The following is a 15,238-nucleotide window of genomic DNA, read 5'->3' on the forward strand; positions in this document are numbered from 1 at the left end:
AATGAAGTCTTGTTTTGGTGTAACACTAGGATCTCTCGCAAGTTCCCCAAATGTCAGACTTGGCAATTCTTTCTTGATTGAAACATTAGGAGTACAAGCTATCATGCTAAGTGGATGCAAAGCATAGTCTGTCATGTCCACTAGAGGGGCTTGGTCCTTAAGCATGCTTGATTTCACATCAAATATGGAGTAATTTCTTTTAATATATATTAGTCCCTTGTCCAATATGCAACGCCAAAACTAAACACTGACATTCATTCTCAACACATACGCAAGCATATATATTTGTTGCAAGAAGTGTACCTGGCACATTGTGCAACAGCTTGGTAAATACTTCTGCTAGTTGTACTAACCGTGCATGTTATGTGGGGTCTACACTCACGAATGCTAGTGTCTTGACAAGGTACCTCACCTCATCGCAAGACAGATCACTTAGAAAAATAGGTTTCATCGATCCGAACCGGGCTAACGTTTGAAGTCTACTTAGGATGATGATTTTGGTTCCTCTGCCCACTCTAATGGCAAATAAGTAAAACCTGTTCCATTCGTCGTCGCCTACATCAGAAGCAAACTCAATAACTACCAACATCGTCCCAAGCAAGGTCCTTCCATGGTCAAGTATGGTCAAGAGGTTGTGTCCGTTCAAGTGCAAAATAGAGGAGAAGTGTGACCGAACTCTTTCGTTGGGACACACATGGGCAACCAAAGTTTTTTTCCCGATTGCTACACCAGCTATTATTGGAAGAACTGCCGGTGCATGATCACCAGTAGGGTAATTGTGCTCCAGCAAGAAGCTCAAGAGGTTTTGCTTCTCAGCGTGTCAGCCGAACATGAAATTGTCAATGTAAAGATAAACATCATATGGCCTACGGGACATGCGCTCACATCCACGCAGAAGAATAATAAATTCTGATATTAGCCATAGCAATTCCTAAAACTTTTCAAGGCACCATGTGACTCGAGGTGCATTGCCTTGTCATTGTTGTTTGAGAACGCTTGAAAGGAATGGCTAACTGCAAGCTGCTGCTAGACGAGTCATTGATGCTAGCCTTGTCGCAGCCTGCACTGTCAACCAATGAAAGGCACGGTACCTCAAGTTGTCCAGCTCACAGCATCCGTGGTACATGGCCTCTGAGAGTTTCTTGAGCTGCATCATCATCCCGGAGTTGGTTATATATCGTGTGTCTGCCTCCTTAATGATGGTGCTAGCTCTCATCAGGAGGTGCTGCAACCTCTGCACCACCTTCTCCTCTGATTGGGCATGACTCAAGGAGTAGTACTTGTTTATCAGGAAGGAGATGAATTGACTCGAGCTGATCGTAATGGGAGTATCATAACTAGTATCATGCGTGTTAACTAGAAAATTTTGATGAGGTGGCGTAGATTTAAATGAAAAAAGAGAGGGTTGAGTATCATATTATGATACTGTGTCATAAGAAATTCTATTCTACTATGTGTCATGCATGACAATAAATAAGAGCAGTTAAGATAATAGTTTATGATACTATGCATTACGAAGGTAGTATCATATACTAGCATCATATACTTCCTACTACGACCAGCCTCATGAGTTCACTTGCAACTGCAGATATGGCGGTCTCCATGGCTGGGATTGATGCGATGAGTTGTTGGCCGGTCTCGGGACAAATTTAACTATGCTGGCCTCTGCCAAGGCTTACGGAGATTCTTGGCAAAATGGGAAAGTCTCCATGGATGACTTTAACTGGGACAAGTGGGTGTGCGGAACACGGAGTAGAAAAGGATGAAAAAATGCACCGGTATTCAATATTTTATGGTGGGTCTAAATTATTTAGTTTTAATTACCTCCGCATTTTTCTGTCGTTGGACTCTCTTTACAGTACATATGAAAAAATCAGAATGGTATCCCATGTATGTGTGTAGTCTACTCTAGCAAAGTTTGACCGGGGAAATTGTTTGGGCTTTTCCAGATAAACCTTAGTGGAGAAAGCATGGGAGCAATTCATTAGCACATACTCTAATACTATATCCGTCTCATATTAATTGGCACGGAAACGGATGTATATAGAGTGACAGATACATCCGTTTGAGGGTCAATTAATATGAGACGGAGGGAGTACTCATCTTTCACAGGAGTAATGTTAGAATAAATCCGAGGCGCATAGCTGATCTATCGAGGACCAAGCAATCACATGAGCACGGCACCGAAATTTGTTAACGAGATTTACCATCTTGGCTACATCGCTGAAGCATAACTATGGGCGCTCTTCCCAATGATACCGCTACAATACCGCACCCCGGCCGCCCGGGCGCCGGCACACGCCGCTGGCTCCCCCTTGCGTGCCTGTGCTATTAGGCCTTGTATAATGCTAAATGCTTAGGGAGGTGCTTAGAGAAATAAACCGGATTTTTCTGAAACACCGGTGCCTATCTCTATACAAGAGATGTCTAATTAAGCGTCTACCCAGTACAAATAAGCACTGGTGCTTAAGGAAAGCATGGTTTATTTCTCTAATCATCTCTTCTAAGCACATTGCATTGTACAAGGCCTTATGTTGGCATAGGTTACATTGTGTGTCTACCCTCTCATTATATAAGAGGTCTAGGATACAAGTGTCCTACTTGGACACGACTTCATATCCTGTCTACGCACCATACGACTCAGAGTCCAACTGTAACCTACCTTGTACAATAATATTCGACACAACTCTAACAAATTCCACCTTGGCGAATATTCTCCACCACCTTGGATGCATCCATGCATCGAGCCTCCATGTCCAATTGACTTGAGATACGCCATGAGCACCGCTGCTACTCCCAGACTCCACCTGCAACTGTAGTCCCTTCTCGTCTTCTTCACAGTCAAAACATGGGCCTTTTTTTCTGTAGGTCCGCCTCCATGTTGGGGTTGTGGTTGCCTCCTCATTTCTGGCTGTGCGGCGACCTTTGAGGCACGGTTGCTCCGACCACTCTCTCCTATGACATCATAACCAGATGGAATACTAATTGCAGCGTATAAATCTTGTTTCATTAGCATAATCAACGCGTAACCAGGCAATTCCTTCTTTATCATGGTTTATTATTTTAGCGCTCTCATGCCCATAGTTGTTTTCATTAAAGCTAAATCAACGCATTCTCTTTTATTGGCATGTGTCCATAATTTCTTTCATCTCTAACCAACTAGCAAATTCTCTTTTAGTGTCGAATAGCTCACGAGACGCACAACGGTTCGCGTCTGCGCCAGCCCACTAGCAGGCACCAAAACGACCTATGTTTGTAAGGCACAAGTAAAAATCCCCAAAAAAATAAAGAGTTGCAGGATCGAACTCGCGACTTCAAAAACTCGACCACATGCTCCTAGCCACTCGAACAAACAGGCCATGTAAACCAATGGCTAGATGTTTAAAAACATACTACAATGTTACATTAGAAAGATTATTTTCAAACGTTCTAAAAATTATATAAATAATTATGAATTACCAGATATTCTTGAAAACGTGAACATTTTTTACAATTCTAACCATATTTCAAAAATACAAATAGTTTTCTGAAACTTCTGTTCATTTTTGAAAAAATACGAGCAAATTTTGAAATGGGGAAATTTTTTGATAACATGAATATTTTATAAAAACATGAACATTTTTCAAATTTGTGAACAATTTTTAATATGGAAACATGTTTTGAACATTCCGAAGAATTTTAGGAAATGTTGTTTATTAAACACAAACATTATTTTGAAATTGTGAACATTTCATGACAAAAGAATATTTTTTTAATTTAAATTATTTTTTAGAAAGCCAAGTTTATGTAGAAAATATGAACAATTTTAGAAAACACAAAAAAAATTGAAAAGATGGGAACTTTATTAATTTTGAACTAAAACAAAAATTTTAAGTATTGAACAATTTTCAAAACAGGAACAATATTTCAGAATTCTGAAGTTTTTTAGAAAAATGAAATTCTAAACGTTTTATGAATATTTTAAATTTACAAAATAAAAAAATAAACTTGGAAGGGAAAATGAAAAATAAATAGAAAAGAAATAGAGAAAGACAGGAAACAAAAGATAGAAGCAGAACAACAACAAAAACAAAAACGGGTCGGCTCGGTCATGGGCGTCGTGTGTGAAGCTCTGACTATTTGTCACACCATGTGGCAAATAGAATTTTTCTTGCTGCGTGGACAAGAAAATAAGTGGGTTGGCTTCGCTGGGCCATAACGCGTGGCCCAAGTACGTAATTCGGGGCAAAAATTTAGTTCTACCTTGGATAGAAACAAATATATTTTTGATAGTGAACAGATGAAAAAATCGGAGAAAGACACCTTGCATTATTAGTATATAGGTACTAGCACATTTGTCTGATCGTTGCAATGGGAGAGATATTGTTTTGTGAGAAGCAATAGGGGGATAATTGATGTGTCCACCAAAAACGGTCTACGTGCCAGTGGGGATACAGAGCAAGGAGCTTTGGTCTTCTCGCGGGACAAGTTTGGCCCGCGAGATCTTGATAGTGGTGGGTTTGGTCGGTGTCGGGACAACCACCCAACACGTGCCTTTTTTTCTGCGGGGCCGCCTCCGTGTTGGGGTTGTGGTTGCCTCCTCATTTGCTGACTGCGCGGCGACCTTCGAGACACGGTTGCTCCGACCACTCTCTCCTATGACAGCACATCCGAATAGAATACAAATTGCAGCATATAAATCCCGTTTCATTAGCATAATCAGTCTGTAACTAGGCAGTCCCTTCTTTATCAGGGTTTATTATTTTTGATTATTTTAGCGCTCGTGTGCACATTGTTGTTTCTATTAAAGCTAAATCAACATTTTCTCTTTTATTGGCATGTGCCATAATTTCTTTCAATTATAACAAACCAGCAAATTCTCTTTTATAGTCAAATAGCTCATGAGATGCACAACGGTTCGCGTCTGGGACAACACACTGGTAGGCACCAAAACAACCTGTATTTGTAAAGCGCAAATAAAAATCCAAAAAAAATGACGAGTTGCAGGATCGAACTCACGACTTCAAAACCTCGACCATGTGCTCCTAGCCACTCGAATAAAACAGGTCCTGCAAACCAATAGGCAGCATGGATGTTTAAAAACATACTACAACATTAGATTTGAAACATTTTTTTCCAAACTTTTTAAAATTATCTTAATAATTATGAATTGTTGGATATTCTTCGATACGAGAACATTTTTTAAAATTACATTCATTTTTGAAAAAAATATGAGCCAAATTTGAAATGGAAAGATTTTTTTAAAACATGAATCTTTTATAAAAATATGAACATTTTTCAAATTTCTGAACATTTTTTTAATATGGAAACAAGTTTTGAACATTCAGAACAATTTTAGGAAATGTGATTTATTAAACAAAAACATTATTTTGAATTTGTGAACATTTCATGACAAAAAGAATATATTTCTAATTTAAATATTTTTTAGAAAGCCAATTTTACGTAGAAAATATGAACAATTATAGAAAACACAGACAATTTTTTACAAACCATGGAATCGAAAGGGTTTAGTCTTAGTAGAACTAAAACCGAGTACATGATGTGTGGTTTTCAGTACTACTAGGTGTGAGGAAGAGGACAGCTCAGAAGGACACCTTTCGATATTTGGGGTCAATGCTGCAGGAGAATGGAGGTATTGATGAAGATGTGAACCATCAAATCAAAGCCGGATGGACGAAGTGGCGTCAAGCTTCTGGCATTCTGTGTGACAAGAGAGTGCCACAAAAACTAAAAGGCAAGTTCTATAGGACGGCGGTCCGACCTGCAATGTTGTATGGCGCTGAGTGTTGGCCGACTAAAAGGCGACATGTTCAACATGTAGGTGTGACGGAGATGCGTATGTTGAGATGGATGTGTGGGCACACGAGGAAGGATCGAGTCCGAAATGATGATATACGAAATAGAGTTGGGGTAGCACCAATTGAAGAGAAGCTTGTCCAACATCGTCTGAGATGGTTTGAGCATATTCAACGCAGGCTTCCAGAAGCTCCAGTGCATATCGGACGGCTAAAGCGTGCGGAGAATGTCAAGAGAGGGCGGGGTAGACCGAATTTGACATGGGAGGATTCCGTTAAGAGAGACCTGAAGGATTGGAGTATCACCAAAGAAATAGCTATGGACAGGGGTGCGTGGAAGCTTGCTATCCACGTGCTAGAGCCATGAGTTGGTCGCGAGATCTTATGTGTTTCACATCTAGCCTACCCATCTTGTTTGGGATAAAGGCTTTAATGTTGTTGTTTTCTAGAATTTTTTGGGAAAAATGGGAAATTTTTCATTTTGAACAAAAACAAAAATTTAAAGTACTAAACATTTTTTAAAACAAGAACAATATTTCGGAATTCCGACCTTTTTAGAAAAATGACAAAAAATCAAATTCTGAACGTTTCTGAATATTTTGAATTTACAAGATAAAGTATAATAAACTTGGAAGGGAAAAGTGAAAAATAAATAGGAAAGAAATAGACAAAGACAGAAAAGGAAAGTTAGAAGCAGAACAACAACAAAAACAAAAACAGGTCAGCTTGATCATGGGCGTTGTGTGCGAAGCTCTGACTATTTGTCGCACCATGTGGCAAATAAATTTTCCTACCTGCATGGACAGGAAAATAAGTGGGCTAGCTTCGCTGGGCCATAACGCGTGACCAAGTACCTAATTCTGGACAAAAATTTAGTATCACTTTGGGTAGAAACAAATATATTTTTGATGGTGAATGGATGAAAAAAATTGGAAAAACGCATCTTACTTTATTAGTAGGTAGTATCACATATGTCGTGCGTTGCAACGCAAGAGATATTATTTTGTGAGAAGCAATAGAGGGAGAAAATTAATGTGTCCACCAAAAACGGTCTCCATGGTAGTGAGGCTACAGAGCGAGGAGCTTCGATCTTCTCGCGGGTCACGTTTGGCTGGCGAGATTTTGATAGTGGTGGGTTTGGTCGCTGTGGGGACGACCACCAGCTCGTGCCTTTTTCTCTACGGGTCCGCCTCCGTCTTGGGGTTGTGGCAGCCTCCTCATTTGTTGGCTGTGTGGCGTCCTTCGAGGCATGGTTGCTCCGACCACTCTCTCCAATAACAACATAACCGGATGGAATACTAATTGGATCGTATAAATCCCATTTCATTAGCATTTTCAGCGCATAACCAGGCAATCCCTTCTTTATCAGGATTTATTATTTTTAATTTTTTTAGCGCTCGCGTGTCTACTGTTTTTTTCATTAATGTTAAATCAGCATATTCTCTTTTATTGGCATGTGCCTATGATTTGTTTCAATTATAACCAGCCAGCTAGTTCTCTTTTATCGTCAAAAAGCGCATGAGACGCACAACCGTTTCCGTCTCGGCCAGCCCACTGGCAGGCACCAAAACGACCTTTGTCTGTAAGGTGCAAGTAAAAAATCCAAAAAATGACGAGTTGCAGGATAGAACTTATGACTTCAAAAACTCGACCACATGCTCCTAGCCACACGAACAAACAGGTCCTGTAAACCAATGGCCAGGACGAATGTTTAAAAACATACTACAATGTTAGATTCGAAACATTTTTTTATTTTTTCAAACAGAATTACCGTATATTCTTGGAAATGAGAATATTTTCTAAAACTCCGACCATATTTATTAAATACAAATAGTTTTTTGAAAGTTCTGTTCATTTTGTAAAAAATACTAGCAGAATTTGAAATGGTATGATTTTTGCCAAACATTAATCTTTTATAAAAATATGAACATTTTTCAAATTTGTGAACAATTTTTAAAAATGGAAACATGTTTTGCTCATTCAGAGCAATTTTCGGAAATGTGATGTATTAAACACAAACATTATTTGTGCATTTGTCTTTCTTGGGGCTCCCTTTTACATTTTACACACGAGGAATATCATCCACCCTACTCTAGCAAAGTTTGACCGTGGAAATTGTTTGGGCTTTTCTAGCTGAATTTCAGTCGAGAATCATGACACAACTCGTTGGCAAGGACACAATATGCCCCCTTTCTACCTTTGTCAGTGATGATGAGAATCCCAACTCCATACGTCAGTGATGATGATATCTTTTGCAGGCTTACCTGTATACTACCTGGGGTGTCTCTGTTCATGCTTCACCATAAAGGAAGTTGAGTTTCCTTGAAGCTTGTGTCAAACTAATCTTGAATTATAATTCTGTTCTAAATTTCTAGCCCGTTGTTGATGTTCTTTTCTTTTTCCATTTTCCTCACCGAAGTTTGAATTCTTGGGCACAAGTAATAAGTCGAGAAAAAGCGGATAGCATCGTGTACTGCTATACTCTCATACAATTGATGTACATTTCCTTGATTTTTGACCCACAAAAAACATTTCCTTGATTTTACGCAGCATAATATACTTGAAGTTAGTAGGAGTATCTGATATCCAGAACGCCCTACTTGAGTAATCTTTCTCAACATATGTAACTTGTCCATTGATATATTCTCACTCCTGTTGGTTCTGCAGCTTCCCCCTGCTGCTCGCCGCCAAGGCCAACAATGGTGCACTGATCTCGCCGGCTGCCGCTTTGCATGAAAATGTTTCTCCTTTGCAGGTTATTTTTCGTTGTACGCACTCGCTTCGTACGTGGTCTACGCTACAACGAGTGGAGTACCAACCGCTGTTCAAGGCGGTGTGTATGCGGTTGGAGCAGGTGGCTACAGAGGTTTTTACCCAACATGGGTGGCAGCATAATCTCCGGATCGGTCCACCACCCCTTTCGACATAGGCATAATGTCGGTCTATATGACTCTACTGTCGCCCATTTGTCGTTTTTTCTTCCTTTCTTTTTACCAGACTTTAGGTGATTGGCTGTGTGCATCTTAGTTATGCAGAGGCCGGGTATTACTCATAATGCTTTGTATCCTCTTGATGCTACTTTTTGAGATAATAAAAGCGCCCTTTATCGAAAAACAAGCTCACCAGGTACTCGCTAGCAAGTAGGGTACTTCTCCCCGCCACGACGGTGGAAGTGGGTGGTGAGGAAGTTTAAGTGTTTACTCTTTGAGTAAAATTAGTGAGCTCAACTAATATAGAGATACATTTGCCCAAAGCCCAGGCCTTCAGAGCTGCATCTTTGTAATTTGGCTCAAATGATTTATTTTGATAACAAATTATTGCAATAATATTCTGCACAAATGTACAGTACAATTTGGTCACTTAACCATTGCTCCCAGCTAGGCATGTCAATGGTCATTTTGTGCTTCTATAGGCTTCAACAAAATACAGATTGAGTAACAACAAGTGCTGCTGGACTGAGACAGCACACAATGATTTATTTATTCTCGAAGAAAGCAAACTCCACAGAAACCCTTTTCAGTGGCGATTACCTGTCCATATGCTTTGACGGGTTCCGGACGTCATGCGACGCCGTCCGCCGCCTGTGTTGTTGCCGGACGCTTGCTTCAGACAGAGTCGTCCGTGTAGCACCCAGGCCCATAATTTTGTGGTCTCAAACGGGCTCTCTTTTCAGTGCTGAAACAGGCTTTGGACTGAATTTAGTAACAGCCCACATTAGACGCTTTTCATGTTTGTTTTTTCCCGTGAATTTTTACACAAAAGTTACCTTCAGTTAATATTGTCATGTCTTTAATCCGCTAGTACTACAAAATTTAGCTTGTGTAGGATATTATAAGCGACATAGTGTAAAAGAGCGCATCACCATCACGGTTTAAGTGTTTATTATTCAAGTTGACATAGCAAACAGTTTCCTTCAAAAAAAACAAAGCTTATGATTTCCTTGTTGTTTCAGGTCTAGGTACGCAGCTGACTGTTCCGGTTTCATTTTAAGTTGTACACGATCGATGGTGAAGACGCTGCCACCCAGCGTGGGAAATTGAAGATCGTGCACAGTAACCCACGGATGATTGTCAGTACAGAGGCCCGCTGCCGCAACAAGGTGGAGACCATCCTCCTCCCATTGCTCGCCTACATGTCTAGAACCGGCACTCCTTTTGACGTGCAAGAACGAAGAAAACAAGGGAGAAAATAAAAATACCGGTGAAACCGCAAAAAAACATAGAAAACCAATGAAAAAAATACTTAAGGCATAGCGATGAAAAAATAAAAACCAAATAATACGGTGAACATATGAAAAGAACAGAGAAAAAACCGGACTAGTGTGAAGGTATAGCGAGTTGGTCCTATGCTAATGGGCTGCCCATTTGCGTCGGCGGCTTCTATCTTGCTCTATGTGTGATATAGCTCTCGCACTACCCCCCAGGCGCCCCCTCTCTGTATGGCTGGCCCGATCCGTTGCTTGTTTTTTCCCACTGGTTTTGGGGATCTTCTAGACCCTTCTTGGAGCCAGTGTTTTTTTTCCTTTGTCTTTCTTCTAGTTTTTCTTTTTTTGTTTTCCTTTTTCCTTTGTCTTTCTTCTAGTTTTGCTTCTTTTTTTGTTTTCCTTTTTCCTTTGTGATTTCTTCTTTCCTCTTTATTTTTATTTCTGTTTTATTCTATGTAGTAATTAAAATTTAAAAAATGAAGATTTTTTAAAATTCATAATTCTTTTGCAATTGACAAAAAATAAAATTTGTGAACACTTTTAAAATTTATGAAAATCTTTTGAATTGAATAAAAAACTTAAATCCGTACCATGTTTCTGAGTACTTTTAATTCATGAATTTTCATCTTTCTGAGTACTTTTAAACCTACGAACAGTTTTGAATGGATGACCATTTTTTTAAAAAATTCTACATTGTTTTTGAAATTCCTGAATATTTTTGAGCAACCACATTTCAAATTTGAAAGTATTTCTTGAATTCACAAAACTTGGTTTCAATTCGACAGCAATATTTGAAATCGTAAATTTATTTGAGTTCACGAACAGTTTATAAAGTGGTTTTTATGTTTTATTCGTTGTACATTTTTTTGAAATTTGCGAACAAGTTCTTAGTATTCGTGAACATTTTTTGTAATGGTGAATATTATTGAAATTTGGAAAAAACCAAAATTGTTGAATCCGTGATTTTTTAAATTCCACTAAAAAATTGATATTTAAATATTTTAATAGAAAGCATGCCAAAATCAAAGAAACTGACAAATAGCCCGAAAATCGATCTTTGTACCCGAGCTCATTTGCACCCGCCCTGACAAAAAATCAAAAAAAATACTAGAAAATTTAAAAAAAATCAATTTTTTTGTGCGGTAGAGAATTTGATACGTGAGTTCCGCTCTAATTTTCAAATCATTTGGACATCTGAGGAGCTCTTAGCAAAACAGACAAATTGGGGGTCTGTAAAAATGTTACTGTTCATTTTTTGTTTTGGCCTGATTTGTCTTTTTTGCTGATGCTCAGATGTCCAAATGACTTGAAATTTGTAGCGGCCTCACGCATCAAATTGTCTATTGCAGAAAAAAATGAAATTTTTTGGAATTTTTTTTGATTTTTTTTGATTTTTTACGATTTTTTTCTAACCGTGTGCAGATGAGCCTGGGCACCGAAACACCCTACTCCAGATAGCCCTGTTTCTGCAAGAAAGAAGCTGGAAAAGCAATAAAAAACATCAGGCAAGAATTTTCTTTTGTAGCGACAACATCAGGCAAGCTCGGTCGAACTCGCTGTCTTGGACAGACCCATTTCAGTGTTGCGGGATGGAGGTTGTGGGTTTCCTGACTAGTTCCCCCATAGGTCGGGGAATAGGATGTTACTATAGCAACCAGGCAACGTATATAGTCAATTTCTTTTACAGAAATAATGAATTTAATTCCATTCAGAATACATTTGGGCGATAATATAAAGCGAGTCAAAAATCTATTTCGATGGAGATTGGGAAACACGGTTGGGGCTCTCTATAGAGGCTTGGTAGGAAAGACTCAGCAAAGTCTTCCTACGAGCAACGAGGCACATGAGATTTCATTGAACGCTGCATGTGTTGGCTTTCTAGGTAAGTGCTTCCAAAGTGCCGACTTGTTGGCAGTGAGCTGAGCCACTTATACTCGTGACTTTGACTAGTAGACGGCTGAACGGATTTTGAGTGGAATTTTCTTTCACACGCGAGTGGAACATTCTTTCACACCACATATACTGATGATGGGGACCATGGCTTGGAGCCTAGCGAAGACTAGACAAAGTAAGTCTTGAAGAAGTGACACGGCAGCCAAGTTGGGCCCAGCAGGCACCGTCCCAAGGACAAGGACTTAGAGCATTTAAAGCCGGGCGCCTCAAACCCCTCTTATACCTTCGGCCGGATGGTTCGGTCACTGGCTGGTCGAAAAAAGTCGACCAAGACGGATGTCTCGTACGCGCTCCAAACACCCGAGTTGACCGTCATCCCTCATATATAGCCCAAATCTAGGTCGGATATGGGGAGGCCCGGGCGCGCCCGCCACGTCGGATCTGGCCTACACCGGCCCACCCGACCTCACATATATTCGCCCTATCAGTTTGCCAAACTAGACCCTAGCCACTTCACTTCACCGCCAAACCCCCTTCTGACGATATCCAGTCTTCTCCGGCATGGCGGGTAGCATATCCCTGTCCTCCGTCACATGATGTATGAACTGCGACCTCATCCTAGTCAGGCCCGAGTAGGAGATGGCCGTTCGCATTGCACTCCGCCGTGTCCGTGAGGAGAACGCTCGACCACGGTCGAACTCGATAGTGTCCACCCAAATGGCGCTTCCATCCGGTGCGACGCGTGTCGCTGCTGGCACGCCAGTGGTGGTGTGCTCCATCTGGCATCCAAACACCGTAGACGCGCAACCCCTCTGCTGACGCACCGACTCGCATGCCTTCTGTGGCCCGTCCGTTGAGGCTATGGCCTGTCGTGCGAGGCTGAGGGCGCGGGAGGCCACATCAGACATCTGCGAGGCGGAGTCGCACTCTCCGGCGCTGATAACCCCGGGCACCGCAACCGTGTTGTGATGGATATGTTGTTCCTCAACCAAGCCGGAGCCATCTTCAACCTCACATCGACCTGCAACATGTGCAGGTGAGGGGCTCCGATGAAAAAGATTAGGGCATGGGTGACGTCGACGCCTCGAGTACCGTGAGTTGGTCCATGTCCCTTGTCCTACTATAACTCGCCGAAGACCTCACCGACACTCCAAGGGGTGCAACCAGCCATGACATATCAACGGGGCAGAGCCGGACAAGCCCCGCTCAATAGTAGATTTCATGTGCATGTAATTATATGGATTTGGGGATTCATAATTGAGGTATCCAGTTTGTGGAATCGACAATTTGAGGTGTGAGCGGTCACTGTCTGCAGACGCGACGTGTCGACAGGCATTTGAGCGGTCGGATTTGGTGTATCGGGTTGTAGATGCTCTTAGGATCTTTGGTTCGTAGGATTCTAAGAAGTAAAGCGTACAAGTAGGAAAAATTACGAATGCATGTATACAAAGGAAGGATTAGTATGGGCAGTCCGGTGCACGAGCCTCCCGCTGGCGTAGGGTCCGAGGAAGGGTCCTACCACTTTGGTTCTATTGTATGGAACATTTCCCTACATTTCTGCAATAGGCTGTTTTCAGGACTCAAACCCGTGACCTCATGGTCACAAGGCAACAACTTTACCGGAGCACCAAGGCTCCCTTCACAATGAAGGATTGGCAAACAAATAAATTTTGTCAATTCATATGTTTAGTTCACATGAATAAGAAAACTTCATGAATCGTATCCCCTCAATTTTTTATACTATGCCACTTTGTTTTTCGTGTCAAACTTTGATTTATAATTTTGGTAGAAAAAATGAGTTATGTGTCATCACAAATATATCATCAAAGTGTTCTTTGAAATGTGCATTCATTAGCATACTTTTGGTGCCAAATAACTCACACTATGTTGGTACAATTAATAATCAAATTTAGTCATAAAAATATGAACTGGCTTTGTATACAAAAATGGAGGTAGACAGGTAGTAATATATATGTTCAAATCAAAGTCAAACCACAAAGAAAAGTATAGTTTGAATGTTATTACCCTACTAAGGATATAATGTAGGAATTTCAAGACTATCATATATATAATATGTGAATGAAACTTTACCTTCCAAATTTCTAGATTAAACTTATTGGCAAATTGCTCGTATATTCAACAAATGCGGCTAGAGGGAGTAGAACACAGCGAAGGTGCATGTTTCTAGAGCGAGGACAATGGGCGGGGGTGGCCGGGTGGGGAAGAGAAAATTCTTGGAGACAGTTTTTTCCTAGGAGATGGACATTGGAATCGAACCGGTGATTCAGGGATGGCTAAGTCTGTGGACTGGAGTACAAAAAATACATCGAATATTTAGTACTGGTTTGTAAAGATACGGGAGGTCTGGTGTGAACATGGTAACCAACGCGTAAGATATTATAGATGCTCTCTTTGAATGTTGGTAGGAGCGAGACAGACGTGTCCGCATGCATCTGTGGATATAGGATGACGCGATGCCACAAATAATCTAATCATGCTGCTTTAATATCCGTGGAAATATAAAACCGACTTACGCGGACGGTCGCGAACTTCGCAGACGTGTCGGCATGCATCCTTATCTTGGGGGCAGGGGCAGGGGCACTGCGGGTGATGGAAAATTGGCAATACCAGAGTGAGAGGGATCAATGTTTTTTTGTTTTTGTTTGATGACGCTCTAAGAGAGATCTATAGGAGTACACCCGGTTTTTCCTTCATGGAGAAGGGTATGGTAGGGATACAAGTTGGAGATAGTGAAGACTCGCGTACAAGTGTGCAAAGTCAATTTAATGTAAATTTTTATTTAATATGACCTTTCAAAAAAAATTCCTTACTTTATGGTAATGACTAATAACTCTGGCAACTTACGCGAACCAACCTGTGGTTGGATAGTTAGAGGGACTGTAGTATCCCCAGCCCACAAGGTTCAAATTCTGGTGCTCGCATTTATTCCTGGATTTATTTCAGAATTTTCGGCTGCGCTTTCAGTGGGAGGAGACGTTCCCGTCGACGACGAGGTGCCTACGCGACTTTGTAAGTTTCAAGATGATATACCAGCTCAGTCTTTAGGAGATGCTCATAGGGGTAGGCTGTGCGTGTGTGCGTTTATAGGGGTTAGTGTATGCGCGTGTATATAAGCGCTTGCGTTGTGTTAAAAAAAACTCTGGCAACTTACAATTTGTTGTCAATTTTGCCTTTTAACTGACCTGCACATGTTAGTAGGCAAGTTCATGCCTGTCACCAAAATTATCAGTTGAAGGAAGCTGCATCGGAAATAACACCAGAACTAACCACCTCTACTGGCAAGGGCGGACCCAGCTGGTGAAATAACATGTTTTTGGCTAAGAAT

The sequence above is a fragment of the Triticum urartu genome, chromosome 2A (assembly GCF_056163025.1).
Source record: "Triticum urartu cultivar PI428250 chromosome 2A, HENAU_Tu73, whole genome shotgun sequence".
Lineage (NCBI taxonomy): Eukaryota > Viridiplantae > Streptophyta > Magnoliopsida > Poales > Poaceae > Triticum > Triticum urartu.